General features: G+C 44.7%; 47 non-coding genes and 2 pseudogenes across 47 annotated transcripts; all 49 read left to right on the forward strand.

Moving 5' to 3' along the window:
- The first annotated feature begins 367 nt into the window (after nt 1-367).
- Nucleotides 368-486, forward strand: LOC145461755 (5S ribosomal RNA). Its single transcript, XR_014040856.1, has one exon. It is a non-coding gene; the product is annotated as a 5S ribosomal RNA (ribosomal RNA).
- Nucleotides 487-871: 385 nt separating this feature from the next.
- Nucleotides 872-990, forward strand: LOC145461756 (5S ribosomal RNA). The gene has a single exon (XR_014040857.1). It is a non-coding gene; the product is annotated as a 5S ribosomal RNA (ribosomal RNA).
- A 385-nt stretch (nt 991-1375) lies between these two features.
- On the forward strand, nt 1376-1494 carry LOC145461757 (5S ribosomal RNA). Its single transcript, XR_014040858.1, has one exon. It is a non-coding gene; the product is annotated as a 5S ribosomal RNA (ribosomal RNA).
- Nucleotides 1495-1879: 385 nt separating this feature from the next.
- LOC145461759 (5S ribosomal RNA) lies at nt 1880-1998 on the forward strand. The gene has a single exon (XR_014040859.1). It is a non-coding gene; the product is annotated as a 5S ribosomal RNA (ribosomal RNA).
- A 385-nt stretch (nt 1999-2383) lies between these two features.
- Nucleotides 2384-2502, forward strand: LOC145461760 (5S ribosomal RNA). Its single transcript, XR_014040860.1, has one exon. It is a non-coding gene; the product is annotated as a 5S ribosomal RNA (ribosomal RNA).
- Nucleotides 2503-2886: 384 nt separating this feature from the next.
- LOC145461761 (5S ribosomal RNA) lies at nt 2887-3005 on the forward strand. Its single transcript, XR_014040861.1, has one exon. It is a non-coding gene; the product is annotated as a 5S ribosomal RNA (ribosomal RNA).
- A 385-nt stretch (nt 3006-3390) lies between these two features.
- On the forward strand, nt 3391-3509 carry LOC145461762 (5S ribosomal RNA). Its single transcript, XR_014040862.1, has one exon. It is a non-coding gene; the product is annotated as a 5S ribosomal RNA (ribosomal RNA).
- A 385-nt stretch (nt 3510-3894) lies between these two features.
- LOC145461764 (5S ribosomal RNA) lies at nt 3895-4013 on the forward strand. Its single transcript, XR_014040864.1, has one exon. It is a non-coding gene; the product is annotated as a 5S ribosomal RNA (ribosomal RNA).
- Nucleotides 4014-4397: 384 nt separating this feature from the next.
- Nucleotides 4398-4516, forward strand: LOC145461765 (5S ribosomal RNA). The gene has a single exon (XR_014040865.1). It is a non-coding gene; the product is annotated as a 5S ribosomal RNA (ribosomal RNA).
- A 387-nt stretch (nt 4517-4903) lies between these two features.
- LOC145461766 (5S ribosomal RNA) lies at nt 4904-5022 on the forward strand. Its single transcript, XR_014040866.1, has one exon. It is a non-coding gene; the product is annotated as a 5S ribosomal RNA (ribosomal RNA).
- Nucleotides 5023-5406: 384 nt separating this feature from the next.
- On the forward strand, nt 5407-5525 carry LOC145461767 (5S ribosomal RNA). The gene has a single exon (XR_014040867.1). It is a non-coding gene; the product is annotated as a 5S ribosomal RNA (ribosomal RNA).
- A 385-nt stretch (nt 5526-5910) lies between these two features.
- Nucleotides 5911-6029, forward strand: LOC145461768 (5S ribosomal RNA). The gene has a single exon (XR_014040868.1). It is a non-coding gene; the product is annotated as a 5S ribosomal RNA (ribosomal RNA).
- Nucleotides 6030-6413: 384 nt separating this feature from the next.
- On the forward strand, nt 6414-6532 carry LOC145461769 (5S ribosomal RNA). The gene has a single exon (XR_014040869.1). It is a non-coding gene; the product is annotated as a 5S ribosomal RNA (ribosomal RNA).
- Nucleotides 6533-6917: 385 nt separating this feature from the next.
- Nucleotides 6918-7036, forward strand: LOC145461770 (5S ribosomal RNA). The gene has a single exon (XR_014040870.1). It is a non-coding gene; the product is annotated as a 5S ribosomal RNA (ribosomal RNA).
- Nucleotides 7037-7421: 385 nt separating this feature from the next.
- Nucleotides 7422-7540, forward strand: LOC145461771 (5S ribosomal RNA). Its single transcript, XR_014040871.1, has one exon. It is a non-coding gene; the product is annotated as a 5S ribosomal RNA (ribosomal RNA).
- Nucleotides 7541-7923: 383 nt separating this feature from the next.
- Nucleotides 7924-8042, forward strand: LOC145461772 (5S ribosomal RNA). The gene has a single exon (XR_014040872.1). It is a non-coding gene; the product is annotated as a 5S ribosomal RNA (ribosomal RNA).
- A 385-nt stretch (nt 8043-8427) lies between these two features.
- On the forward strand, nt 8428-8546 carry LOC145461773 (5S ribosomal RNA). Its single transcript, XR_014040873.1, has one exon. It is a non-coding gene; the product is annotated as a 5S ribosomal RNA (ribosomal RNA).
- A 385-nt stretch (nt 8547-8931) lies between these two features.
- LOC145461776 (5S ribosomal RNA) lies at nt 8932-9050 on the forward strand. The gene has a single exon (XR_014040875.1). It is a non-coding gene; the product is annotated as a 5S ribosomal RNA (ribosomal RNA).
- A 385-nt stretch (nt 9051-9435) lies between these two features.
- Nucleotides 9436-9554, forward strand: LOC145461777 (5S ribosomal RNA). The gene has a single exon (XR_014040876.1). It is a non-coding gene; the product is annotated as a 5S ribosomal RNA (ribosomal RNA).
- A 385-nt stretch (nt 9555-9939) lies between these two features.
- LOC145461778 (5S ribosomal RNA) lies at nt 9940-10058 on the forward strand. The gene has a single exon (XR_014040877.1). It is a non-coding gene; the product is annotated as a 5S ribosomal RNA (ribosomal RNA).
- A 385-nt stretch (nt 10059-10443) lies between these two features.
- On the forward strand, nt 10444-10562 carry LOC145461779 (5S ribosomal RNA). Its single transcript, XR_014040878.1, has one exon. It is a non-coding gene; the product is annotated as a 5S ribosomal RNA (ribosomal RNA).
- Nucleotides 10563-10947: 385 nt separating this feature from the next.
- Nucleotides 10948-11066, forward strand: LOC145461780 (5S ribosomal RNA). The gene has a single exon (XR_014040879.1). It is a non-coding gene; the product is annotated as a 5S ribosomal RNA (ribosomal RNA).
- A 385-nt stretch (nt 11067-11451) lies between these two features.
- Nucleotides 11452-11570, forward strand: LOC145461781 (5S ribosomal RNA). Its single transcript, XR_014040880.1, has one exon. It is a non-coding gene; the product is annotated as a 5S ribosomal RNA (ribosomal RNA).
- Nucleotides 11571-11955: 385 nt separating this feature from the next.
- Nucleotides 11956-12074, forward strand: LOC145461782 (5S ribosomal RNA). Its single transcript, XR_014040881.1, has one exon. It is a non-coding gene; the product is annotated as a 5S ribosomal RNA (ribosomal RNA).
- A 385-nt stretch (nt 12075-12459) lies between these two features.
- On the forward strand, nt 12460-12578 carry LOC145461783 (5S ribosomal RNA). Its single transcript, XR_014040882.1, has one exon. It is a non-coding gene; the product is annotated as a 5S ribosomal RNA (ribosomal RNA).
- Nucleotides 12579-12963: 385 nt separating this feature from the next.
- On the forward strand, nt 12964-13082 carry LOC145461784 (5S ribosomal RNA). The gene has a single exon (XR_014040883.1). It is a non-coding gene; the product is annotated as a 5S ribosomal RNA (ribosomal RNA).
- Nucleotides 13083-13465: 383 nt separating this feature from the next.
- Nucleotides 13466-13584, forward strand: LOC145461785 (5S ribosomal RNA). Its single transcript, XR_014040884.1, has one exon. It is a non-coding gene; the product is annotated as a 5S ribosomal RNA (ribosomal RNA).
- A 385-nt stretch (nt 13585-13969) lies between these two features.
- On the forward strand, nt 13970-14088 carry LOC145461787 (5S ribosomal RNA). Its single transcript, XR_014040886.1, has one exon. It is a non-coding gene; the product is annotated as a 5S ribosomal RNA (ribosomal RNA).
- Nucleotides 14089-14473: 385 nt separating this feature from the next.
- On the forward strand, nt 14474-14592 carry LOC145461788 (5S ribosomal RNA). The gene has a single exon (XR_014040887.1). It is a non-coding gene; the product is annotated as a 5S ribosomal RNA (ribosomal RNA).
- Nucleotides 14593-14977: 385 nt separating this feature from the next.
- LOC145461789 (5S ribosomal RNA) lies at nt 14978-15096 on the forward strand. The gene has a single exon (XR_014040888.1). It is a non-coding gene; the product is annotated as a 5S ribosomal RNA (ribosomal RNA).
- Nucleotides 15097-15480: 384 nt separating this feature from the next.
- LOC145461791 (5S ribosomal RNA) lies at nt 15481-15599 on the forward strand. Its single transcript, XR_014040889.1, has one exon. It is a non-coding gene; the product is annotated as a 5S ribosomal RNA (ribosomal RNA).
- A 385-nt stretch (nt 15600-15984) lies between these two features.
- LOC145461792 (5S ribosomal RNA) lies at nt 15985-16103 on the forward strand. The gene has a single exon (XR_014040890.1). It is a non-coding gene; the product is annotated as a 5S ribosomal RNA (ribosomal RNA).
- A 385-nt stretch (nt 16104-16488) lies between these two features.
- Nucleotides 16489-16607, forward strand: LOC145461794 (5S ribosomal RNA). Its single transcript, XR_014040892.1, has one exon. It is a non-coding gene; the product is annotated as a 5S ribosomal RNA (ribosomal RNA).
- A 385-nt stretch (nt 16608-16992) lies between these two features.
- LOC145461795 (5S ribosomal RNA) lies at nt 16993-17111 on the forward strand. The gene has a single exon (XR_014040893.1). It is a non-coding gene; the product is annotated as a 5S ribosomal RNA (ribosomal RNA).
- A 385-nt stretch (nt 17112-17496) lies between these two features.
- On the forward strand, nt 17497-17615 carry LOC145461796 (5S ribosomal RNA). Its single transcript, XR_014040894.1, has one exon. It is a non-coding gene; the product is annotated as a 5S ribosomal RNA (ribosomal RNA).
- Nucleotides 17616-17999: 384 nt separating this feature from the next.
- On the forward strand, nt 18000-18118 carry LOC145461797 (5S ribosomal RNA). Its single transcript, XR_014040895.1, has one exon. It is a non-coding gene; the product is annotated as a 5S ribosomal RNA (ribosomal RNA).
- Nucleotides 18119-18502: 384 nt separating this feature from the next.
- On the forward strand, nt 18503-18621 carry LOC145461798 (5S ribosomal RNA). Its single transcript, XR_014040896.1, has one exon. It is a non-coding gene; the product is annotated as a 5S ribosomal RNA (ribosomal RNA).
- Nucleotides 18622-19006: 385 nt separating this feature from the next.
- On the forward strand, nt 19007-19125 carry LOC145461800 (5S ribosomal RNA). The gene has a single exon (XR_014040898.1). It is a non-coding gene; the product is annotated as a 5S ribosomal RNA (ribosomal RNA).
- A 385-nt stretch (nt 19126-19510) lies between these two features.
- On the forward strand, nt 19511-19629 carry LOC145461801 (5S ribosomal RNA). Its single transcript, XR_014040899.1, has one exon. It is a non-coding gene; the product is annotated as a 5S ribosomal RNA (ribosomal RNA).
- A 385-nt stretch (nt 19630-20014) lies between these two features.
- On the forward strand, nt 20015-20133 carry LOC145461802 (5S ribosomal RNA). The gene has a single exon (XR_014040900.1). It is a non-coding gene; the product is annotated as a 5S ribosomal RNA (ribosomal RNA).
- A 385-nt stretch (nt 20134-20518) lies between these two features.
- On the forward strand, nt 20519-20637 carry LOC145461803 (5S ribosomal RNA). The gene has a single exon (XR_014040901.1). It is a non-coding gene; the product is annotated as a 5S ribosomal RNA (ribosomal RNA).
- Nucleotides 20638-21021: 384 nt separating this feature from the next.
- LOC145461804 (5S ribosomal RNA) lies at nt 21022-21140 on the forward strand. The gene has a single exon (XR_014040902.1). It is a non-coding gene; the product is annotated as a 5S ribosomal RNA (ribosomal RNA).
- Nucleotides 21141-21525: 385 nt separating this feature from the next.
- LOC145461805 (5S ribosomal RNA) lies at nt 21526-21644 on the forward strand. Its single transcript, XR_014040903.1, has one exon. It is a non-coding gene; the product is annotated as a 5S ribosomal RNA (ribosomal RNA).
- A 384-nt stretch (nt 21645-22028) lies between these two features.
- LOC145461807 (5S ribosomal RNA) lies at nt 22029-22147 on the forward strand. The gene has a single exon (XR_014040904.1). It is a non-coding gene; the product is annotated as a 5S ribosomal RNA (ribosomal RNA).
- A 385-nt stretch (nt 22148-22532) lies between these two features.
- Nucleotides 22533-22651, forward strand: LOC145461808 (5S ribosomal RNA). The gene has a single exon (XR_014040905.1). It is a non-coding gene; the product is annotated as a 5S ribosomal RNA (ribosomal RNA).
- A 384-nt stretch (nt 22652-23035) lies between these two features.
- LOC145461809 (5S ribosomal RNA) lies at nt 23036-23154 on the forward strand. Its single transcript, XR_014040906.1, has one exon. It is a non-coding gene; the product is annotated as a 5S ribosomal RNA (ribosomal RNA).
- A 384-nt stretch (nt 23155-23538) lies between these two features.
- Nucleotides 23539-23657, forward strand: LOC145461636 (5S ribosomal RNA; annotated as a pseudogene).
- Nucleotides 23658-24041: 384 nt separating this feature from the next.
- LOC145461810 (5S ribosomal RNA) lies at nt 24042-24160 on the forward strand. Its single transcript, XR_014040907.1, has one exon. It is a non-coding gene; the product is annotated as a 5S ribosomal RNA (ribosomal RNA).
- A 384-nt stretch (nt 24161-24544) lies between these two features.
- On the forward strand, nt 24545-24663 carry LOC145461637 (5S ribosomal RNA; annotated as a pseudogene).
- Nucleotides 24664-24742: the final 79 nt, after the last annotated feature.

Genomic DNA, 24742 nt, shown 5'->3' on the forward strand with positions numbered 1-24742 from the left:
CTGGACTCTTCAGAGAAGATTTCCATACGCCTCCACATCATTGATCCCTCTGTTTTCAAAATGTTGTCTTTTTTTTTTTGGAATTATTTTTCCAGCAAGTTGACAGCATATTAGAAGATTTTCTTGTTTGATTACAGCACTGCAACACTGAGCAGCACACTGGAGGCAATCTCTTGAATGTGGCTTTGATGACTGACCATTGGAGAATCGCCCTTTTGTGATTTGAAGTCTTAGCTGGCTTTGGAATCTCTGGGTTAAGTAGCCGAGACGTAATTGGAAATTCATGACAACAGCAATTAAAGGCCTTCCTTCTAAGAGACTTAAAAGAGAGTCCAAGCAATTGGGCAAGGTTTGAGTTGTTTCTTTCGTCTACGACCACACCACAGGGAACGTACCGGTTCTCGTCCGATCACCGAAGTCAAGTCCTGTTGGGCGGCGTCAGTACCTGGCTGGGTGACCACCTGGGAATACGCCGTGTTGTAGACTTTTGGAGCCATTTTGGGACTGGACTCTTCAGAGAAGATTTCCATACGCCTCCACATCATTGATCCCTCTGTTTTCAAAATGTTGTCTTTTTTTTTTTGGAATTATTTTTCCAGCAAGTTGACAGCATATTAGAAGATTTTCTTGTTTGATTACAGCACTGCAACACTGAGCAGCACACTGGAGGCAATCTCTTGAATGTGGCTTTGATGACTGACCATTGGAGAATCGCCCTTTTGTGATTTGAAGTCTTAGCTGGCTTTGGAATCTCTGGGTTAAGTAGCCGAGACGTAATTGGAAATTCATGACAACAGCAATTAAAGGCCTTCCTTCTAAGAGACTTAAAAGAGAGTCCAAGCAATTGGGCAAGGTTTGAGTTGTTTCTTTCGTCTACGACCACACCACAGGGAACGTACCGGTTCTCGTCCGATCACCGAAGTCAAGTCCTGTTGGGCGGCGTCAGTACCTGGCTGGGTGACCACCTGGGAATACGCCGTGTTGTAGACTTTTGGAGCCATTTTGGGACTGGACTCTTCAGAGAAGATTTCCATACGCCTCCACATCATTGATCCCTCTGTTTTCAAAATGTTGTCTTTTTTTTTTTGGAATTATTTTTCCAGCAAGTTGACAGCATATTAGAAGATTTTCTTGTTTGATTACAGCACTGCAACACTGAGCAGCACACTGGAGGCAATCTCTTGAATGTGGCTTTGATGACTGACCATTGGAGAATCGCCCTTTTGTGATTTGAAGTCTTAGCTGGCTTTGGAATCTCTGGGTTAAGTAGCCGAGACGTAATTGGAAATTCATGACAACAGCAATTAAAGGCCTTCCTTCTAAGAGACTTAAAAGAGAGTCCAAGCAATTGGGCAAGGTTTGAGTTGTTTCTTTCGTCTACGACCACACCACAGGGAACGTACCGGTTCTCGTCCGATCACCGAAGTCAAGTCCTGTTGGGCGGCGTCAGTACCTGGCTGGGTGACCACCTGGGAATACGCCGTGTTGTAGACTTTTGGAGCCATTTTGGGACTGGACTCTTCAGAGAAGATTTCCATACGCCTCCACATCATTGATCCCTCTGTTTTCAAAATGTTGTCTTTTTTTTTTTGGAATTATTTTTCCAGCAAGTTGACAGCATATTAGAAGATTTTCTTGTTTGATTACAGCACTGCAACACTGAGCAGCACACTGGAGGCAATCTCTTGAATGTGGCTTTGATGACTGACCATTGGAGAATCGCCCTTTTGTGATTTGAAGTCTTAGCTGGCTTTGGAATCTCTGGGTTAAGTAGCCGAGACGTAATTGGAAATTCATGACAACAGCAATTAAAGGCCTTCCTTCTAAGAGACTTAAAAGAGAGTCCAAGCAATTGGGCAAGGTTTGAGTTGTTTCTTTCGTCTACGACCACACCACAGGGAACGTACCGGTTCTCGTCCGATCACCGAAGTCAAGTCCTGTTGGGCGGCGTCAGTACCTGGCTGGGTGACCACCTGGGAATACGCCGTGTTGTAGACTTTTGGAGCCATTTTGGGACTGGACTCTTCAGAGAAGATTTCCATACGCCTCCACATCATTGATCCCTCTGTTTTCAAAATGTTGTCTTTTTTTTTTTGGAATTATTTTTCCAGCAAGTTGACAGCATATTAGAAGATTTTCTTGTTTGATTACAGCACTGCAACACTGAGCAGCACACTGGAGGCAATCTCTTGAATGTGGCTTTGATGACTGACCATTGGAGAATCGCCCTTTTGTGATTTGAAGTCTTAGCTGGCTTTGGAATCTCTGGGTTAAGTAGCCGAGACGTAATTGGAAATTCATCACAACAGCAATTAAAGGCCTTCCTTCTAAGAGACTTAAAAGAGAGTCCAAGCAATTGGGCAAGGTTTGAGTTGTTTCTTTCGTCTACGACCACACCACAGGGAACGTACCGGTTCTCGTCCGATCACCGAAGTCAAGTCCTGTTGGGCGGCGTCAGTACCTGGCTGGGTGACCACCTGGGAATACGCCGTGTTGTAGACTTTTGGAGCCATTTTGGGACTGGACTCTTCAGAGAAGATTTCCATACGCCTCCACATCATTGATCCCTCTGTTTTCAAAATGTTGTCTTTTTTTTTTGGAATTATTTTTCCAGCAAGTTGACAGCATATTAGAAGATTTTCTTGTTTGATTACAGCACTGCAACACTGAGCAGCACACTGGAGGCAATCTCTTGAATGTGGCTTTGATGACTGACCATTGGAGAATCGCCCTTTTGTGATTTGAAGTCTTAGCTGGCTTTGGAATCTCTGGGTTAAGTAGCCGAGACGTAATTGGAAATTCATGACAACAGCAATTAAAGGCCTTCCTTCTAAGAGACTTAAAAGAGAGTCCAAGCAATTGGGCAAGGTTTGAGTTGTTTCTTTCGTCTACGACCACACCACAGGGAACGTACCGGTTCTCGTCCGATCACCGAAGTCAAGTCCTGTTGGGCGGCGTCAGTACCTGGCTGGGTGACCACCTGGGAATACGCCGTGTTGTAGACTTTTGGAGCCATTTTGGGACTGGACTCTTCAGAGAAGATTTCCATACGCCTCCACATCATTGATCCCTCTGTTTTCAAAATGTTGTCTTTTTTTTTTTGGAATTATTTTTCCAGCAAGTTGACAGCATATTAGAAGATTTTCTTGTTTGATTACAGCACTGCAACACTGAGCAGCACACTGGAGGCAATCTCTTGAATGTGGCTTTGATGACTGACCATTGGAGAATCGCCCTTTTGTGATTTGAAGTCTTAGCTGGCTTTGGAATCTCTGGGTTAAGTAGCCGAGACGTAATTGGAAATTCATGACAACAGCAATTAAAGGCCTTCCTTCTAAGAGACTTAAAAGAGAGTCCAAGCAATTGGGCAAGGTTTGAGTTGTTTCTTTCGTCTACGACCACACCACAGGGAACGTACCGGTTCTCGTCCGATCACCGAAGTCAAGTCCTGTTGGGCGGCGTCAGTACCTGGCTGGGTGACCACCTGGGAATACGCCGTGTTGTAGACTTTTGGAGCCATTTTGGGACTGGACTCTTCAGAGAAGATTTCCATACGCCTCCACATCATTGATCCCTCTGTTTTCAAAATGTTGTCTTTTTTTTTTTGGAATTATTTTTCCAGCAAGTTGACAGCATATTAGAAGATTTTCTTGTTTGATTACAGCACTGCAACACTGAGCAGCACACTGGAGGCAATCTCTTGAATGTGGCTTTGATGACTGACCATTGGAGAATCGCCCTTTTGTGATTTGAAGTCTTAGCTGGCTTTGGAATCTCTGGGTTAAGTAGCCGAGACGTAATTGGAAATTCATCACAACAGCAATTAAAGGCCTTCCTTCTAAGAGACTTAAAAGAGAGTCCAAGCAATTGGGCAAGGTTTGAGTTGTTTCTTTCGTCTACGACCACACCACAGGGAACGTACCGGTTCTCGTCCGATCACCGAAGTCAAGTCCTGTTGGGCGGCGTCAGTACCTGGCTGGGTGACCACCTGGGAATACGCCGTGTTGTAGACTTTTGGAGCCATTTTGGGACTGGACTCTTCAGAGAAGATTTCCATACGCCTCCACATCATTGATCCCTCTGTTTTCAAAATGTTGTCTTTTTTTTTTGGAATTATTTTTCCAGCAAGTTGACAGCATATTAGAAGATTTTCTTGTTTGATTACAGCACTGCAACACTGAGCAGCACACTGGAGGCAATCTCTTGAATGTGGCTTTGATGACTGACCATTGGAGAATCGCCCTTTTGTGATTTGAAGTCTTAGCTGGCTTTGGAATCTCTGGGTTAAGTAGCCGAGACGTAATTGGAAATTCATGACAACAGCAATTAAAGGCCTTCCTTCTAAGAGACTTAAAAGAGAGTCCAAGCAATTGGGCAAGGTTTGAGTTGTATCTTTCGTCTACGACCACACCACAGGGAACGTACCGGTTCTCGTCCGATCACCGAAGTCAAGTCCTGTTGGGCGGCGTCAGTACCTGGCTGGGTGACCACCTGGGAATACGCCGTGTTGTAGACTTTTGGAGCCATTTTGGGACTGGACTCTTCAGAGAAGATTTCCATACGCCTCCACATCATTGATCCCTCTGTTTTCAAAATGTTGTCTTTTTTTTTTTTTGGAATTATTTTTCCAGCAAGTTGACAGCATATTAGAAGATTTTCTTGTTTGATTACAGCACTGCAACACTGAGCAGCACACTGGAGGCAATCTCTTGAATGTGGCTTTGATGACTGACCATTGGAGAATCGCCCTTTTGTGATTTGAAGTCTTAGCTGGCTTTGGAATCTCTGGGTTAAGTAGCCGAGACGTAATTGGAAATTCATGACAACAGCAATTAAAGGCCTTCCTTCTAAGAGACTTAAAAGAGAGTCCAAGCAATTGGGCAAGGTTTGAGTTGTTTCTTTCGTCTACGACCACACCACAGGGAACGTACCGGTTCTCGTCCGATCACCGAAGTCAAGTCCTGTTGGGCGGCGTCAGTACCTGGCTGGGTGACCACCTGGGAATACGCCGTGTTGTAGACTTTTGGAGCCATTTTGGGACTGGACTCTTCAGAGAAGATTTCCATACGCCTCCACATCATTGATCCCTCTGTTTTCAAAATGTTGTCTTTTTTTTTTGGAATTATTTTTCCAGCAAGTTGACAGCATATTAGAAGATTTTCTTGTTTGATTACAGCACTGCAACACTGAGCAGCACACTGGAGGCAATCTCTTGAATGTGGCTTTGATGACTGACCATTGGAGAATCGCCCTTTTGTGATTTGAAGTCTTAGCTGGCTTTGGAATCTCTGGGTTAAGTAGCCGAGACGTAATTGGAAATTCATGACAACAGCAATTAAAGGCCTTCCTTCTAAGAGACTTAAAAGAGAGTCCAAGCAATTGGGCAAGGTTTGAGTTGTTTCTTTCGTCTACGACCACACCACAGGGAACGTACCGGTTCTCGTCCGATCACCGAAGTCAAGTCCTGTTGGGCGGCGTCAGTACCTGGCTGGGTGACCACCTGGGAATACGCCGTGTTGTAGACTTTTGGAGCCATTTTGGGACTGAACTCTTCAGAGAAGATTTCCATACGCCTCCACATCATTGATCCCTCTGTTTTCAAAATGTTGTGTTTTTTTTTTTGGAATTATTTTTCCAGCAAGTTGACAGCATATTAGAAGATTTTCTTGTTTGATTACAGCACTGCAACACTGAGCAGCACACTGGAGGCAATCTCTTGAATGTGGCTTTGATGACTGACCATTGGAGAATCGCCCTTTTGTGATTTGAAGTCTTAGCTGGCTTCGGAATCTCTGGGTTAAGTAGCCGAGACGTAATTGGAAATTCATGACAACAGCAATTAAAGGCCTTCCTTCTAAGAGACTTAAAAGAGAGTCCAAGCAATTGGGCAAGGTTTGAGTTGTTTCTTTCGTCTACGACCACACCACAGGGAACGTACCGGTTCTCGTCCGATCACCGAAGTCAAGTCCTGTTGGGCGGCGTCAGTACCTGGCTGGGTGACCACCTGGGAATACGCCGTGTTGTAGACTTTTGGAGCCATTTTGGGACTGGACTCTTCAGAGAAGATTTCCATACGCCTCCACATCATTGATCCCTCTGTTTTCAAAATGTTGTCTTTTTTTTTTGGAATTATTTTTCCAGCAAGTTGACAGCATATTAGAAGATTTTCTTGTTTGATTACAGCACTGCAACACTGAGCAGCACACTGGAGGCAATCTCTTGAATGTGGCTTTGATGACTGACCATTGGAGAATCGCCCTTTTGTGATTTGAAGTCTTAGCTGGCTTTGGAATCTCTGGGTTAAGTAGCCGAGACGTAATTGGAAATTCATCACAACAGCAATTAAAGGCCTTCCTTCTAAGAGACTTAAAAGAGAGTCCAAGCAATTGGGCAAGGTTTGAGTTGTTTCTTTCGTCTACGACCACACCACAGGGAACGTACCGGTTCTCGTCCGATCACCGAAGTCAAGTCCTGTTGGGCGGCGTCAGTACCTGGCTGGGTGACCACCTGGGAATACGCCGTGTTGTAGACTTTTGGAGCCATTTTGGGACTGGACTCTTCAGAGAAGATTTCCATACGCCTCCACATCATTGATCCCTCTGTTTTCAAAATGTTGTCTTTTTTTTTTTGGAATTATTTTTCCAGCAAGTTGACAGCATATTAGAAGATTTTCTTGTTTGATTACAGCACTGCAACACTGAGCAGCACACTGGAGGCAATCTCTTGAATGTGGCTTTGATGACTGACCATTGGAGAATCGCCCTTTTGTGATTTGAAGTCTTAGCTGGCTTTGGAATCTCTGGGTTAAGTAGCCGAGACGTAATTGGAAATTCATGACAACAGCAATTAAAGGCCTTCCTTCTAAGAGACTTAAAAGAGAGTCCAAGCAATTGGGCAAGGTTTGAGTTGTTTCTTTCGTCTACGACCACACCACAGGGAACGTACCGGTTCTCGTCCGATCACCGAAGTCAAGTCCTGTTGGGCGGCGTCAGTACCTGGCTGGGTGACCACCTGGGAATACGCCGTGTTGTAGACTTTTGGAGCCATTTTGGGACTGAACTCTTCAGAGAAGATTTCCATACGCCTCCACATCATTGATCCCTCTGTTTTCAAAATGTTGTGTTTTTTTTTTTGGAATTATTTTTCCAGCAAGTTGACAGCATATTAGAAGATTTTCTTGTTTGATTACAGCACTGCAACACTGAGCAGCACACTGGAGACAATCTCTTGAATGTGGCTTTGATGACTGACCATTGGAGAATCGCCCTTTTGTGATTTGAAGTCTTAGCTGGCTTTGGAATCTCTGGGTTAAGTAGCCGAGACGTAATTGGAAATTCATGACAACAGCAATTAAAGGCCTTCCTTCTAAGAGACTTAAAAGAGAGTCCAAGCAATTGGGCAAGGTTTGAGTTGTTTCTTTCGTCTACGACCACACCACAGGGAACGTACCGGTTCTCGTCCGATCACCGAAGTCAAGTCCTGTTGGGCGGCGTCAGTACCTGGCTGGGTGACCACCTGGGAATACGCCGTGTTGTAGACTTTTGGAGCCATTTTGGGACTGGACTCTTCAGAGAAGATTTCCATACGCCTCCACATCATTGATCCCTCTGTTTTCAAAATGTTGTCTTTTTTTTTGGAATTATTTTTCCAGCAAGTTGACAGCATATTAGAAGATTTTCTTGTTTGATTACAGCACTGCAACACTGAGCAGCACACTGGAGGCAATCTCTTGAATGTGGCTTTGATGACTGACCATTGGAGAATCGCCCTTTTGTGATTTGAAGTCTTAGCTGGCTTTGGAATCTCTGGGTTAAGTAGCCGAGACGTAATTGGAAATTCATGACAACAGCAATTAAAGGCCTTCCTTCTAAGAGACTTAAAAGAGAGTCCAAGCAATTGGGCAAGGTTTGAGTTGTTTCTTTCGTCTACGACCACACCACAGGGAACGTACCGGTTCTCGTCCGATCACCGAAGTCAAGTCCTGTTGGGCGGCGTCAGTACCTGGCTGGGTGACCACCTGGGAATACGCCGTGTTGTAGACTTTTGGAGCCATTTTGGGACTGGACTCTTCAGAGAAGATTTCCATACGCCTCCACATCATTGATCCCTCTGTTTTCAAAATGTTGTCTTTTTTTTTTTGGAATTATTTTTCCAGCAAGTTGACAGCATATTAGAAGATTTTCTTGTTTGATTACAGCACTGCAACACTGAGCAGCACACTGGAGGCAATCTCTTGAATGTGGCTTTGATGACTGACCATTGGAGAATCGCCCTTTTGTGATTTGAAGTCTTAGCTGGCTTTGGAATCTCTGGGTTAAGTAGCCGAGACGTAATTGGAAATTCATGACAACAGCAATTAAAGGCCTTCCTTCTAAGAGACTTAAAAGAGAGTCCAAGCAATTGGGCAAGGTTTGAGTTGTTTCTTTCGTCTACGACCACACCACAGGGAACGTACCGGTTCTCGTCCGATCACCGAAGTCAAGTCCTGTTGGGCGGCGTCAGTACCTGGCTGGGTGACCACCTGGGAATACGCCGTGTTGTAGACTTTTGGAGCCATTTTGGGACTGGACTCTTCAGAGAAGATTTCCATACGCCTCCACATCATTGATCCCTCTGTTTTCAAAATGTTGTCTTTTTTTTTTTGGAATTATTTTTCCAGCAAGTTGACAGCATATTAGAAGATTTTCTTGTTTGATTACAGCACTGCAACACTGAGCAGCACACTGGAGGCAATCTCTTGAATGTGGCTTTGATGACTGACCATTGGAGAATCGCCCTTTTGTGATTTGAAGTCTTAGCTGGCTTTGGAATCTCTGGGTTAAGTAGCCGAGACGTAATTGGAAATTCATGACAACAGCAATTAAAGGCCTTCCTTCTAAGAGACTTAAAAGAGAGTCCAAGCAATTGGGCAAGGTTTGAGTTGTTTCTTTCGTCTACGACCACACCACAGGGAACGTACCGGTTCTCGTCCGATCACCGAAGTCAAGTCCTGTTGGGCGGCGTCAGTACCTGGCTGGGTGACCACCTGGGAATACGCCGTGTTGTAGACTTTTGGAGCCATTTTGGGACTGGACTCTTCAGAGAAGATTTCCATACGCCTCCACATCATTGATCCCTCTGTTTTCAAAATGTTGTCTTTTTTTTTTTGGAATTATTTTTCCAGCAAGTTGACAGCATATTAGAAGATTTTCTTGTTTGATTACAGCACTGCAACACTGAGCAGCACACTGGAGGCAATCTCTTGAATGTGGCTTTGATGACTGACCATTGGAGAATCGCCCTTTTGTGATTTGAAGTCTTAGCTGGCTTTGGAATCTCTGGGTTAAGTAGCCGAGACGTAATTGGAAATTCATGACAACAGCAATTAAAGGCCTTCCTTCTAAGAGACTTAAAAGAGAGTCCAAGCAATTGGGCAAGGTTTGAGTTGTTTCTTTCGTCTACGACCACACCACAGGGAACGTACCGGTTCTCGTCCGATCACCGAAGTCAAGTCCTGTTGGGCGGCGTCAGTACCTGGCTGGGTGACCACCTGGGAATACGCCGTGTTGTAGACTTTTGGAGCCATTTTGGGACTGGACTCTTCAGAGAAGATTTCCATACGCCTCCACATCATTGATCCCTCTGTTTTCAAAATGTTGTCTTTTTTTTTTTGGAATTATTTTTCCAGCAAGTTGACAGCATATTAGAAGATTTTCTTGTTTGATTACAGCACTGCAACACTGAGCAGCACACTGGAGGCAATCTCTTGAATGTGGCTTTGATGACTGACCATTGGAGAATCGCCCTTTTGTGATTTGAAGTCTTAGCTGGCTTTGGAATCTCTGGGTTAAGTAGCCGAGACGTAATTGGAAATTCATGACAACAGCAATTAAAGGCCTTCCTTCTAAGAGACTTAAAAGAGAGTCCAAGCAATTGGGCAAGGTTTGAGTTGTTTCTTTCGTCTACGACCACACCACAGGGAACGTACCGGTTCTCGTCCGATCACCGAAGTCAAGTCCTGTTGGGCGGCGTCAGTACCTGGCTGGGTGACCACCTGGGAATACGCCGTGTTGTAGACTTTTGGAGCCATTTTGGGACTGGACTCTTCAGAGAAGATTTCCATACGCCTCCACATCATTGATCCCTCTGTTTTCAAAATGTTGTCTTTTTTTTCTTGGAATTATTTTTCCAGCAAGTTGACAGCATATTAGAAGATTTTCTTGTTTGATTACAGCACTGCAACACTGAGCAGCACACTGGAGGCAATCTCTTGAATGTGGCTTTGATGACTGACCATTGGAGAATCGCCCTTTTGTGATTTGAAGTCTTAGCTGGCTTTGGAATCTCTGGGTTAAGTAGCCGAGACGTAATTGGAAATTCATGACAACAGCAATTAAAGGCCTTCCTTCTAAGAGACTTAAAAGAGAGTCCAAGCAATTGGGCAAGGTTTGAGTTGTTTCTTTCGTCTACGACCACACCACAGGGAACGTACCGGTTCTCGTCCGATCACCGAAGTCAAGTCCTGTTGGGCGGCGTCAGTACCTGGCTGGGTGACCACCTGGGAATACGCCGTGTTGTAGACTTTTGGAGCCATTTTGGGACTGGACTCTTCAGAGAAGATTTCCATACGCCTCCACATCATTGATCCCTCTGTTTTCAAAATGTTGTCTTTTTTTTCTTGGAATTATTTTTCCAGCAAGTTGACAGCATATTAGAAGATTTTCTTGTTTGATTACAGCACTGCAACACTGAGCAGCACACTGGAGGCAATCTCTTGAATGTGGCTTTGATGACTGACCATTGGAGAATCGCCCTTTTGTGATTTGAAGTCTTAGCTGGCTTTGGAATCTCTGGGTTAAGTAGCCGAGACGTAATTGGAAATTCATCACAACAGCAATTAAAGGCCTTCCTTCTAAGAGACTTAAAAGAGAGTCCAAGCAATTGGGCAAGGTTTGAGTTGTTTCTTTCGTCTACGACCACACCACAGGGAACGTACCGGTTCTCGTCCGATCACCGAAGTCAAGTCCTGTTGGGCGGCGTCAGTACCTGGCTGGGTGACCACCTGGGAATACGCCGTGTTGTAGACTTTTGGAGCCATTTTGGGACTGGACTCTTCAGAGAAGATTTCCATACGCCTCCACATCATTGATCCCTCTGTTTTCAAAATGTTGTCTTTTTTTTTTTGGAATTATTTTTCCAGCAAGTTGACAGCATATTAGAAGATTTTCTTGTTTGATTACAGCACTGCAACACTGAGCAGCACACTGGAGGCAATCTCTTGAATGTGGCTTTGATGACTGACCATTGGAGAATCGCCCTTTTGTGATTTGAAGTCTTAGCTGGCTTTGGAATCTCTGGGTTAAGTAGCCGAGACGTAATTGGAAATTCATGACAACAGCAATTAAAGGCCTTCCTTCTAAGAGACTTAAAAGAGAGTCCAAGCAATTGGGCAAGGTTTGAGTTGTTTCTTTCGTCTACGACCACACCACAGGGAACGTACCGGTTCTCGTCCGATCACCGAAGTCAAGTCCTGTTGGGCGGCGTCAGTACCTGGCTGGGTGACCACCTGGGAATACGCCGTGTTGTAGACTTTTGGAGCCATTTTGGGACTGGACTCTTCAGAGAAGATTTCCATACGCCTCCACATCATTGATCCCTCTGTTTTCAAAATGTTGTCTTTTTTTTTTTGGAATTATTTTTCCAGCAAGTTGACAGCATATTAGAAGATTTTCTTGTTTGATTACAGCACTGCAACACTGAGCAGCACACTGGAGGCAATCTCTTGAATGTGGCTTTGATGACTGACCATTGGAGAATCGCCCTTTTGTGATTTGAAGTCTTAGCTGGCTTTGGAATCTCTGGGTTAAGTAGCCGAGACGTAATTGGAAATTCATGACAACAGCAATTAAAGGCCTTCCTTCTAAGAGACTTAAAAGAGAGTCCAAGCAATTGGGCAAGGTTTGAGTTGTTTCTTTCGTCTACGACCACACCACAGGGAACGTACCGGTTCTCGTCCGATCACCGAAGTCAAGTCCTGTTGGGCGGCGTCAGTACCTGGCTGGGTGACCACCTGGGAATACGCCGTGTTGTAGACTTTTGGAGCCATTTTGGGACTGGACTCTTCAGAGAAGATTTCCATACGCCTCCACATCATTGATCCCTCTGTTTTCAAAATGTTGTCTTTTTTTTCTTGGAATTATTTTTCCAGCAAGTTGACAGCATATTAGAAGATTTTCTTGTTTGATTACAGCACTGCAACACTGAGCAGCACACTGGAGGCAATCTCTTGAATGTGGCTTTGATGACTGACCATTGGAGAATCGCCCTTTTGTGATTTGAAGTCTTAGCTGGCTTTGGAATCTCTGGGTTAAGTAGCCGAGACGTAATTGGAAATTCATGACAACAGCAATTAAAGGCCTTCCTTCTAAGAGACTTAAAAGAGAGTCCAAGCAATTGGGCAAGGTTTGAGTTGTTTCTTTCGTCTACGACCACACCACAGGGAACGTACCGGTTCTCGTCCGATCACCGAAGTCAAGTCCTGTTGGGCGGCGTCAGTACCTGGCTGGGTGACCACCTGGGAATACGCCGTGTTGTAGACTTTTGGAGCCATTTTGGGACTGGACTCTTCAGAGAAGATTTCCATACGCCTCCACATCATTGATCCCTCTGTTTTCAAAATGTTGTCTTTTTTTTCTTGGAATTATTTTTCCAGCAAGTTGACAGCATATTAGAAGATTTTCTTGTTTGATTACAGCACTGCAACACTGAGCAGCACACTGGAGGCAATCTCTTGAATGTGGCTTTGATGACTGACCATTGGAGAATCGCCCTTTTGTGATTTGAAGTCTTAGCTGGCTTTGGAATCTCTGGGTTAAGTAGCCGAGACGTAATTGGAAATTCATGACAACAGCAATTAAAGGCCTTCCTTCTAAGAGACTTAAAAGAGAGTCCAAGCAATTGGGCAAGGTTTGAGTTGTTTCTTTCGTCTACGACCACACCACAGGGAACGTACCGGTTCTCGTCCGATCACCGAAGTCAAGTCCTGTTGGGCGGCGTCAGTACCTGGCTGGGTGACCACCTGGGAATACGCCGTGTTGTAGACTTTTGGAGCCATTTTGGGACTGGACTCTTCAGAGAAGATTTCCATACGCCTCCACATCATTGATCCCTCTGTTTTCAAAATGTTGTCTTTTTTTTTGGAATTATTTTTCCAGCAAGTTGACAGCATATTAGAAGATTTTCTTGTTTGATTACAGCACTGCAACACTGAGCAGCACACTGGAGGCAATCTCTTGAATGTGGCTTTGATGACTGACCATTGGAGAATCGCCCTTTTGTGATTTGAAGTCTTAGCTGGCTTTGGAATCTCTGGGTTAAGTAGCCGAGACGTAATTGGAAATTCATGACAACAGCAATTAAAGGCCTTCCTTCTAAGAGACTTAAAAGAGAGTCCAAGCAATTGGGCAAGGTTTGAGTTGTTTCTTTCGTCTACGACCACACCACAGGGAACGTACCGGTTCTCGTCCGATCACCGAAGTCAAGTCCTGTTGGGCGGCGTCAGTACCTGGCTGGGTGACCACCTGGGAATACGCCGTGTTGTAGACTTTTGGAGCCATTTTGGGACTGGACTCTTCAGAGAAGATTTCCATACGCCTCCACATCATTGATCCCTCTGTTTTCAAAATGTTGTCTTTTTTTTTTTGGAATTATTTTTCCAGCAAGTTGACAGCATATTAGAAGATTTTCTTGTTTGATTACAGCACTGCAACACTGAGCAGCACACTGGAGGCAATCTCTTGAATGTGGCTTTGATGACTGACCATTGGAGAATCGCCCTTTTGTGATTTGAAGTCTTAGCTGGCTTTGGAATCTCTGGGTTAAGTAGCCGAGACGTAATTGGAAATTCATGACAACAGCAATTAAAGGCCTTCCTTCTAAGAGACTTAAAAGAGAGTCCAAGCAATTGGGCAAGGTTTGAGTTGTTTCTTTCGTCTACGACCACACCACAGGGAACGTACCGGTTCTCGTCCGATCACCGAAGTCAAGTCCTGTTGGGCGGCGTCAGTACCTGGCTGGGTGACCACCTGGGAATACGCCGTGTTGTAGACTTTTGGAGCCATTTTGGGACTGGACTCTTCAGAGAAGATTTCCATACGCCTCCACATCATTGATCCCTCTGTTTTCAAAATGTTGTCTTTTTTTTTTTGGAATTATTTTTCCAGCAAGTTGACAGCATATTAGAAGATTTTCTTGTTTGATTACAGCACTGCAACACTGAGCAGCACACTGGAGGCAATCTCTTGAATGTGGCTTTGATGACTGACCATTGGAGAATCGCCCTTTTGTGATTTGAAGTCTTAGCTGGCTTTGGAATCTCTGGGTTAAGTAGCCGAGACGTAATTGGAAATTCATGACAACAGCAATTAAAGGCCTTCCTTCTAAGAGACTTAAAAGAGAGTCCAAGCAATTGGGCAAGGTTTGAGTTGTTTCTTTCGTCTACGACCACACCACAGGGAACGTACCGGTTCTCGTCCGATCACCGAAGTCAAGTCCTGTTGGGCGGCGTCAGTACCTGGCTGGGTGACCACCTGGGAATACGCCGTGTTGTAGACTTTTGGAGCCATTTTGGGACTGGACTCTTCAGAGAAGATTTCCATACGCCTCCACATCATTGATCCCTCTGTTTTCAAAATGTTGTGTTTTTTTTTTTGGAATTATTTTTCCAGCAAGTTGACAGCATATTAGAAGATTTTCTTGTTTGATTACAGCACTGCAACACTGAGCAGCACACTGGAGGCAATCTCTTGAATGTGGCTTTGATGACTGACCATTGGAGAATCGCCCTTTTGTGATTTGAAGTCTTAGCTGGCTTTGGAATCTCTGGGTTAAGTAGCCGAGACGTAATTGGAAATTCATGACAACAGCAATTAAAGGCCTTCCTTCTAAGAGACTTAAAAGAGAGTCCAAGCAATTGGGCAAGGTTTGAGTTGTTTCTTTCGTCTACGACCACACCACAGGGAACGTACCGGTTCTCGTCCGATCACCGAAGTCAAGTCCTGTTGGGCGGCGTCAGTACCTGGCTGGGTGACCACCTGGGAATACGCCGTGTTGTAGACTTTTGGAGCCATTTTGGGACTGGACTCTTCAGAGAAGATTTCCATACGCCTCCACATCATTGATCCCTCTGTTTTCAAAATGTTGTCTTTTTTTTTTGGAATTATTTTTCCAGCAAGTTGACAGCATATTAGAAGATTTTCTTGTTTGATTACAGCACTGCAACACTGAGCAGCACACTGGAGGCAATCTCTTGAATGTGGCTTTGATGACTGACCATTGGAGAATCGCCCTTTTGTGATTTGAAGTCTTAGCTGGCTTTGGAATCTCTGGGTTAAGTAGCCGAGACGTAATTGGAAATTCATGACAACAGCAATTAAAGGCCTTCCTTCTAAGAGACTTAAAAGAGAGTCCAAGCAATTGGGCAAGGTTTGAGTTGTTTCTTTCGTCTACGACCACACCACAGGGAACGTACCGGTTCTCGTCCGATCACCGAAGTCAAGTCCTGTTGGGCGGCGTCAGTACCTGGCTGGGTGACCACCTGGGAATACGCCGTGTTGTAGACTTTTGGAGCCATTTTGGGACTGGACTCTTCAGAGAAGATTTCCATACGCCTCCACATCATTGATCCCTCTGTTTTCAAAATGTTGTCTTTTTTTTTTTGGAATTATTTTTCCAGCAAGTTGACAGCATATTAGAAGATTTTCTTGTTTGATTACAGCACTGCAACACTGAGCAGCACACTGGAGGCAATCTCTTGAATGTGGCTTTGATGACTGACCATTGGAGAATCGCCCTTTTGTGATTTGAAGTCTTAGCTGGCTTTGGAATCTCTGGGTTAAGTAGCCGAGACGTAATTGGAAATTCATGACAACAGCAATTAAAGGCCTTCCTTCTAAGAGACTTAAAAGAGAGTCCAAGCAATTGGGCAAGGTTTGAGTTGTTTCTTTCGTCTACGACCACACCACAGGGAACGTACCGGTTCTCGTCCGATCACCGAAGTCAAGTCCTGTTGGGCGGCGTCAGTACCTGGCTGGGTGACCACCTGGGAATACGCCGTGTTGTAGACTTTTGGAGCCATTTTGGGACTGGACTCTTCAGAGAAGATTTCCATACGCCTCCACATCATTGATCCCTCTGTTTTCAAAATGTTGTCTTTTTTTTTTTGGAATTATTTTTCCAGCAAGTTGACAGCATATTAGAAGATTTTCTTGTTTGATTACAGCACTGCAACACTGAGCAGCACACTGGAGGCAATCTCTTGAATGTGGCTTTGATGACTGACCATTGGAGAATCGCCCTTTTGTGATTTGAAGTCTTAGCTGGCTTTGGAATCTCTGGGTTAAGTAGCCGAGACGTAATTGGAAATTCATGACAACAGCAATTAAAGGCCTTCCTTCTAAGAGACTTAAAAGAGAGTCCAAGCAATTGGGCAAGGTTTGAGTTGTTTCTTTCGTCTACGACCACACCACAGGGAACGTACCGGTTCTCGTCCGATCACCGAAGTCAAGTCCTGTTGGGCGGCGTCAGTACCTGGCTGGGTGACCACCTGGGAATACGCCGTGTTGTAGACTTTTGGAGCCATTTTGGGACTGGACTCTTCAGAGAAGATTTCCATACGCCTCCACATCATTGATCCCTCTGTTTTCAAAATGTTGTCTTTTTTTTTTTGGAATTATTTTTCCAGCAAGTTGACAGCATATTAGAAGATTTTCTTGTTTGATTACAGCACTGCAACACTGAGCAGCACACTGGAGGCAATCTCTTGAATGTGGCTTTGATGACTGACCATTGGAGAATCGCCCTTTTGTGATTTGAAGTCTTAGCTGGCTTTGGAATCTCTGGGTTAAGTAGCCGAGACGTAATTGGAAATTCATGACAACAGCAATTAAAGGCCTTCCTTCTAAGAGACTTAAAAGAGAGTCCAAGCAATTGGGCAAGGTTTGAGTTGTTTCTTTCGTCTACGACCACACCACAGGGAACGTACCGGTTCTCGTCCGATCACCGAAGTCAAGTCCTGTTGGGCGGCGTCAGTACCTGGCTGGGTGACCACCTGGGAATACGCCGTGTTGTAGACTTTTGGAGCCATTTTGGGACTGGACTCTTCAGAGAAGATTTCCATACGCCTCCACATCATTGATCCCTCTGTTTTCAAAATGTTGTCTTTTTTTTTTTGGAATTATTTTTCCAGCAAGTTGACAGCATATTAGAAGATTTTCTTGTTTGATTACAGCACTGCAACACTGAGCAGCACACTGGAGGCAATCTCTTGAATGTGGCTTTGATGACTGACCATTGGAGAATCGCCCTTTTGTGATTTGAAGTCTTAGCTGGCTTTGGAATCTCTGGGTTAAGTAGCCGAGACGTAATTGGAAATTCATGACAACAGCAATTAAAGGCCTTCCTTCTAAGAGACTTAAAAGAGAGTCCAAGCAATTGGGCAAGGTTTGAGTTGTTTCTTTCGTCTACGACCACACCACAGGGAACGTACCGGTTCTCGTCCGATCACCGAAGTCAAGTCCTGTTGGGCGGCGTCAGTACCTGGCTGGGTGACCACCTGGGAATACGCCGTGTTGTAGACTTTTGGAGCCATTTTGGGACTGGACTCTTCAGAGAAGATTTCCATACGCCTCCACATCATTGATCCCTCTGTTTTCAAAATGTTGTCTTTTTTTTTTGGAATTATTTTTCCAGCAAGTTGACAGCATATTAGAAGATTTTCTTGTTTGATTACAGCACTGCAACACTGAGCAGCACACTGGAGGCAATCTCTTGAATGTGGCTTTGATGACTGACCATTGGAGAATCGCCCTTTTGTGATTTGAAGTCTTAGCTGGCTTTGGAATCTCTGGGTTAAGTAGCCGAGACGTAATTGGAAATTCATGACAACAGCAATTAAAGGCCTTCCTTCTAAGAGACTTAAAAGAGAGTCCAAGCAATTGGGCAAGGTTTGAGTTGTTTCTTTCGTCTACGACCACACCACAGGGAACGTACCGGTTCTCGTCCGATCACCGAAGTCAAGTCCTGTTGGGCGGCGTCAGTACCTGGCTGGGTGACCACCTGGGAATACGCCGTGTTGTAGACTTTTGGAGCCATTTTGGGACTGGACTCTTCAGAGAAGATTTCCATACGCCTCCACATCATTGATCCCTCTGTTTTCAAAATGTTGTCTTTTTTTTTTGGAATTATTTTTCCAGCAAGTTGACAGCATATTAGAAGATTTTCTTGTTTGATTACAGCACTGCAACACTGAGCAGCACACTGGAGGCAATCTCTTGAATGTGGCTTTGATGACTGACCATTGGAGAATCGCCCTTTTGTGATTTGAAGTCTTAGCTGGCTTTGGAATCTCTGGGTTAAGTAGCCGAGACGTAATTGGAAATTCATGACAACAGCAATTAAAGGCCTTCCTTCTAAGAGACTTAAAAGAGAGTCCAAGCAATTGGGCAAGGTTTGAGTTGTTTCTTTCGTCTACGACCACACCACAGGGAACGTACCGGTTCTCGTCCGATCACCGAAGTCAAGTCCTGTTGGGCGGCGTCAGTACCTGGCTGGGTGACCACCTGGGAATACGCCGTGTTGTAGACTTTTGGAGCCATTTTGGGACTGGACTCTTCAGAGAAGATTTCCATACGCCTCCACATCATTGATCCCTCTGTTTTCAAAATGTTGTCTTTTTTTTTTTGGAATTATTTTTCCAGCAAGTTGACAGCATATTAGAAGATTTTCTTGTTTGATTACAGCACTGCAACACTGAGCAGCACACTGGAGGCAATCTCTTGAATGTGGCTTTGATGACTGACCATTGGAGAATCGCCCTTTTGTGATTTGAAGTCTTAGCTGGCTTTGGAATCTCTGGGTTAAGTAGCCGAGACGTAATTGGAAATTCATGACAACAGCAATTAAAGGCCTTCCTTCTAAGAGACTTAAAAGAGAGTCCAAGCAATTGGGCAAGGTTTGAGTTGTTTCTTTCGTCTACGACCACACCACAGGGAACGTACCGGTTCTCGTCCGATCACCGAAGTCAAGTCCTGTTGGGCGGCGTCAGTACCTGGCTGGGTGACCACCTGGGAATACGCCGTGTTGTAGACTTTTGGAGCCATTTTGGGACTGGACTCTTCAGAGAAGATTTCCATACGCCTCCACATCATTGATCCCTCTGTTTTCAAAATGTTGTCTTTTTTTTTTTGGAATTATTTTTCCAGCAAGTTGACAGCATATTAGAAGATTTTCTTGTTTGATTACAGCACTGCAACACTGAGCAGCACACTGGAGGCAATCTCTTGAATGTGGCTTTGATGACTGACCATTGGAGAATCGCCCTTTTGTGATTTGAAGTCTTAGCTGGCTTTGGAATCTCTGGGTTAAGTAGCCGAGACGTAATTGGAAATTCATGACAACAGCAATTAAAGGCCTTCCTTCTAAGAGACTTAAAAGAGAGTCCAAGCAATTGGGCAAGGTTTGAGTTGTTTCTTTCGTCTACGACCACACCACAGGGAACGTACCGGTTCTCGTCCGATCACCGAAGTCAAGTCCTGTTGGGCGGCGTCAGTACCTGGCTGGGTGACCACCTGGGAATACGCCGTGTTGTAGACTTTTGGAGCCATTTTGGGACTGGACTCTTCAGAGAAGATTTCCATACGCCTCCACATCATTGATCCCTCTGTTTTCAAAATGTTGTCTTTTTTTTTTTGGAATTATTTTTCCAGCAAGTTGACAGCATATTAGAAGATTTTCTTGTTTGATTACAGCACTGCAACACTGAGCAGCACACTGGAGGCAATCTCTTGAATGTGGCTTTGATGACTGACCATTGGAGAATCGCCCTTTTGTGATTTGAAGTCTTAGCTGGCTTTGGAATCTCTGGGTTAAGTAGCCGAGACGTAATTGGAAATTCATCACAACAGCAATTAAAGGCCTTCCTTCTAAGAGACTTAAAAGAGAGTCCAAGCAATTGGGCAAGGTTTGAGTTGTTTCTTTCGTCTACGACCACACCACAGGGAACGTACCGGTTCTCGTCCGATCACCGAAGTCAAGTCCTGTTGGGCGGCGTCAGTACCTGGCTGGGTGACCACCTGGGAATACGCCGTGTTGTAGACTTTTGGAGCCATTTTGGGACTGGACTCTTCAGAGAAGATTTCCATACGCCTCCACATCATTGATCCCTCTGTTTTCAAAATGTTGTCTTTTTTTTTTTGGAATTATTTTTCCAGCAAGTTGACAGCATATTAGAAGATTTTCTTGTTTGATTACAGCACTGCAACACTGAGCAGCACACTGGAGGCAATCTCTTGAATGTGGCTTTGATGACTGACCATTGGAGAATCGCCCTTTTGTGATTTGAAGTCTTAGCTGGCTTTGGAATCTCTGGGTTAAGTAGCCGAGACGTAATTGGAAATTCATGACAACAGCAATTAAAGGCCTTCCTTCTAAGAGACTTAAAAGAGAGTCCAAGCAATTGGGCAAGGTTTGAGTTGTTTCTTTCGTCTACGACCACACCACAGGGAACGTACCGGTTCTCGTCCGATCACCGAAGTCAAGTCCTGTTGGGCGGCGTCAGTACCTGGCTGGGTGACCACCTGGGAATACGCCGTGTTGTAGACTTTTGGAGCCATTTTGGGACTGGACTCTTCAGAGAAGATTTCCATACGCCTCCACATCATTGATCCCTCTGTTTTCAAAATGTTGTCTTTTTTTTTTGGAATTATTTTTCCAGCAAGTTGACAGCATATTAGAAGATTTTCTTGTTTGATTACAGCACTGCAACACTGAGCAGCACACTGGAGGCAATCTCTTGAATGTGGCTTTGATGACTGACCATTGGAGAATCGCCCTTTTGTGATTTGAAGTCTTAGCTGGCTTTGGAATCTCTGGGTTAAGTAGCCGAGACGTAATTGGAAATTCATGACAACAGCAATTAAAGGCCTTCCTTCTAAGAGACTTAAAAGAGAGTCCAAGCAATTGGGCAAGGTTTGAGTTGTTTCTTTCGTCTACGACCACACCACAGGGAACGTACCGGTTCTCGTCCGATCACCGAAGTCAAGTCCTGTTGGGCGGCGTCAGTACCTGGCTGGGTGACCACCTGGGAATACGCCGTGTTGTAGACTTTTGGAGCCATTTTGGGACTGGACTCTTCAGAGAAGATTTCCATACGCCTCCACATCATTGATCCCTCTGTTTTCAAAATGTTGTCTTTTTTTTTTTGGAATTATTTTTCCAGCAAGTTGACAGCATATTAGAAGATTTTCTTGTTTGATTACAGCACTGCAACACTGAGCAGCACACTGGAGGCAATCTCTTGAATGTGGCTTTGATGACTGACCATTGGAGAATCGCCCTTTTGTGATTTGAAGTCTTAGCTGGCTTTGGAATCTCTGGGTTAAGTAGCCGAGACGTAATTGGAAATTCATGACAACAGCAATTAAAGGCCTTCCTTCTAAGAGACTTAAAAGAGAGTCCAAGCAATTGGGCAAGGTTTGAGTTGTTTCTTTCGTCTACGACCACACCACAGGGAACGTACCGGTTCTCGTCCGATCACCGAAGTCAAGTCCTGTTGGGCGGCGTCAGTACCTGGCTGGGTGACCACCTGGGAATACGCCGTGTTGTAGACTTTTGGAGCCATTTTGGGACTGGACTCTTCAGAGAAGATTTCCATACGCCTCCACATCATTGATCCCTCTGTTTTCAAAATGTTGTCTTTTTTTTTTGGAATTATTTTTCCAGCAAGTTGACAGCATATTAGAAGATTTTCTTGTTTGATTACAGCACTGCAACACTGAGCAGCACACTGGAGGCAATCTCTTGAATGTGGCTTTGATGACTGACCATTGGAGAATCGCCCTTTTGTGATTTGAAGTCTTAGCTGGCTTTGGAATCTCTGGGTTAAGTAGCCGAGACGTAATTGGAAATTCATGACAACAGCAATTAAAGGCCTTCCTTCTAAGAGACTTAAAAGAGAGTCCAAGCAATTGGGCAAGGTTTGAGTTGTTTCTTTCGTCTACGACCACACCACAGGGAACGTACCGGTTCTCGTCCGATCACCGAAGTCAAGTCCTGTTGGGCGGCGTCAGTACCTGGCTGGGTGACCACCTGGGAATACGCCGTGTTGTAGACTTTTGGAGCCATTTTGGGACTGGACTCTTCAGAGAAGATTTCCATACGCCTCCACATCATTGATCCCTCTGTTTTCAAAATGTTGTCTTTTTTTTTTTGGAATTATTTTTCCAGCAAGTTGACAGCATATTAGAAGATTTTCTTGTTTGATTACAGCACTGCAACACTGAGCAGCACACTGGAGGCAATCTCTTGAATGTGGCTTTGATGACTGACCATTGGAGAATCGCCCTTTTGTGATTTGAAGTCTTAGCTGGCTTTGGAATCTCTGGGTTAAGTAGCCGAGACGTAATTGGAAATTCATGACAACAGCAATTAAAGGCCTTCCTTCTAAGAGACTTAAAAGAGAGTCTAAGCAATTGGGCAAGGTTTGAGTTGTTTCTTTCGTCTACGACCACACCACAGGGAACGTACCGGTTCTCGTCCGATCACCGAAGTCAAGTCCTGTTGGGCGGCGTCAGTACCTGGCTGGGTGACCACCTGGGAATACGCCGTGTTGTAGACTTTTGGAGCCATTTTGGCACTGGACTCTTCAGAGAAGATTTCCATACGCCTCCACATCATTGATCCCTCTGTTTTCAAAATGTTGTCTTTTTTTTTTGGAATTATTTTTCCAGCAAGTTGACAGCATATTAGAAGATTTTCTTGTTTGATTACAGCACTGCAACACTGAGCAGCACACTGGAGGCAATCTCTTGAATGTGGCTTTGATGACTGACCATTGGAGAATCGCCCTTTTGTGATTTGAAGTCTTAGCTGGCTTTGGAATCTCTGGGTTAAGTAGCCGAGACGTAATTGGAAATTCATGACAACAGCAATTAAAGGCCTTCCTTCTAAGAGACTTAAAAGAGAGTCCAAGCAATTGGGCAAGGTTTGAGTTGTTTCTTTCGTCTACGACCACACCACAGGGAACGTACCGGTTCTCGTCCGATCACCGAAGTCAAGTCCTGTTGGGCGGCGTCAGTACCTGGCTGGGTGACCACCTGGGAATACGCCGTGTTGTAGACTTTTGGAGCCATTTTGGGACTGGACTCTTCAGAGAAGATTTCCATACGCCTCCACATCATTGATCCCTCTGTTTTCAAAATGTTGTCTTTTTTTTTTGGAATTATTTTTCCAGCAAGTTGACAGCATATTAGAAGATTTTCTTGTTTGATTACAGCACTGCAACACTGAGCAGCACACTGGAGGCAATCTCTTGAATGTGGCTTTGATGACTGACCATTGGAGAATCGCCCTTTTGTGATTTGAAGTCTTAGCTGGCTTTGGAATCTCTGGGTTAAGTAGCCGAGACGTAATTGGAAATTCATGACAACAGCAATTAAAGGCCTTCCTTCTAAGAGACTTAAAAGAGAGTCCAAGCAATTGGGCAAGGTTTGAGTTGTTTCTTTCGTCTACGACCACACCACAGGGAACGTACCGGTTCTCGTCCGATCACCGAAGTCAAGTCCTGTTGGGCGGCGTCGGCACCTGGCTGGGTGACCACCTGGGAATACGCCGTGTTGTAGACTTTTGGAGCCATTTTGGGACTGGACTCTTCAGAGAAGATTTCCATACGCCTCCACATCATTGATCCCTCTGTTTTCAAAATGTTGTCTTTTTTTTTTGGAATTATTTTTCCAGCAAGTTGACAGCATATTAGAAGATTTTCTTGTTTGATTACAGCACTGCAACACTGAGCAGCACACTGGAGGCAATCTCTTGAATGTGGCTTTGATGACTGACCATTGGAGAATCGCCCTTTTGTGATTTGAAGTCTTAGCTGGCTTTGGAATCTCTGGGTTAAGTAGCCGAGACGTAATTGGAAATTCATGACAACAGCAATTAAAGGCCTTCCTTCTAAGAGACTTAAAAGAGAGTCCAAGCAATTGGGCAAGGTTTGAGTTGTTTCTTTCGTCTACGACCACACCACAGGGAACGTACCGGTTCTCGTCCGATCACCGAAGTCAAGTCCTGTTGGGCGGCGTCAGTACCTGGCTGGGTGACCACCTGGGAATACGCCGTGTTGTAGACTTTTGGAGCCATTTTGGGACTGGACTCTTCAGAGAAGATTTCCATACGCCTCCACATCATTGATCCCTCTGTTTTCAAAATGTTGTCTTTTTTTTTTGGAATTATTTTTCCAGCAAGTTGACAGCATATTAGAAGATTTTCTTGTTTGATTACAGCACTGCAACACTGAGCAGCACACTGGAGGCAATCTCTTGAATGTGGCTTTGATGACTGACCATTGGAGAATCGCCCTTTTGTGATTTGAAGTCTTAGCTGGCTTTGGAATCTCTGGGTTAAGTAGCCGAGACGTAATTGGAAATTCATGACAACAGCAATTAAAGGCCTTCCTTCTAAGAGACTTAAAAGAGAGTCCAAGCAATTGGGCAAGGTTTGAGTTGTTTCTTTCGTCTACGACCACACCACAGGGAACGTACCGGTTCTCGTCCGATCACCGAAGTCAAGTCCTGTTGGGCGGCGTCGGCACCTGGCTGGGTGACCACCTGGGAATACGCCGTGTTGTAGACTTTTGGAGCCATTTTGGGACTGGACTCTTCAGAGAAGATTTCCATACGCCTCCACATCATTGATCCCTCTGTTTTCAAAA

This window comes from Orbicella franksi, chromosome 11, assembly GCF_964199315.1.
Source record: "Orbicella franksi chromosome 11, jaOrbFran1.1, whole genome shotgun sequence".
Classification (NCBI taxonomy): domain Eukaryota; kingdom Metazoa; phylum Cnidaria; class Anthozoa; order Scleractinia; family Merulinidae; genus Orbicella; species Orbicella franksi.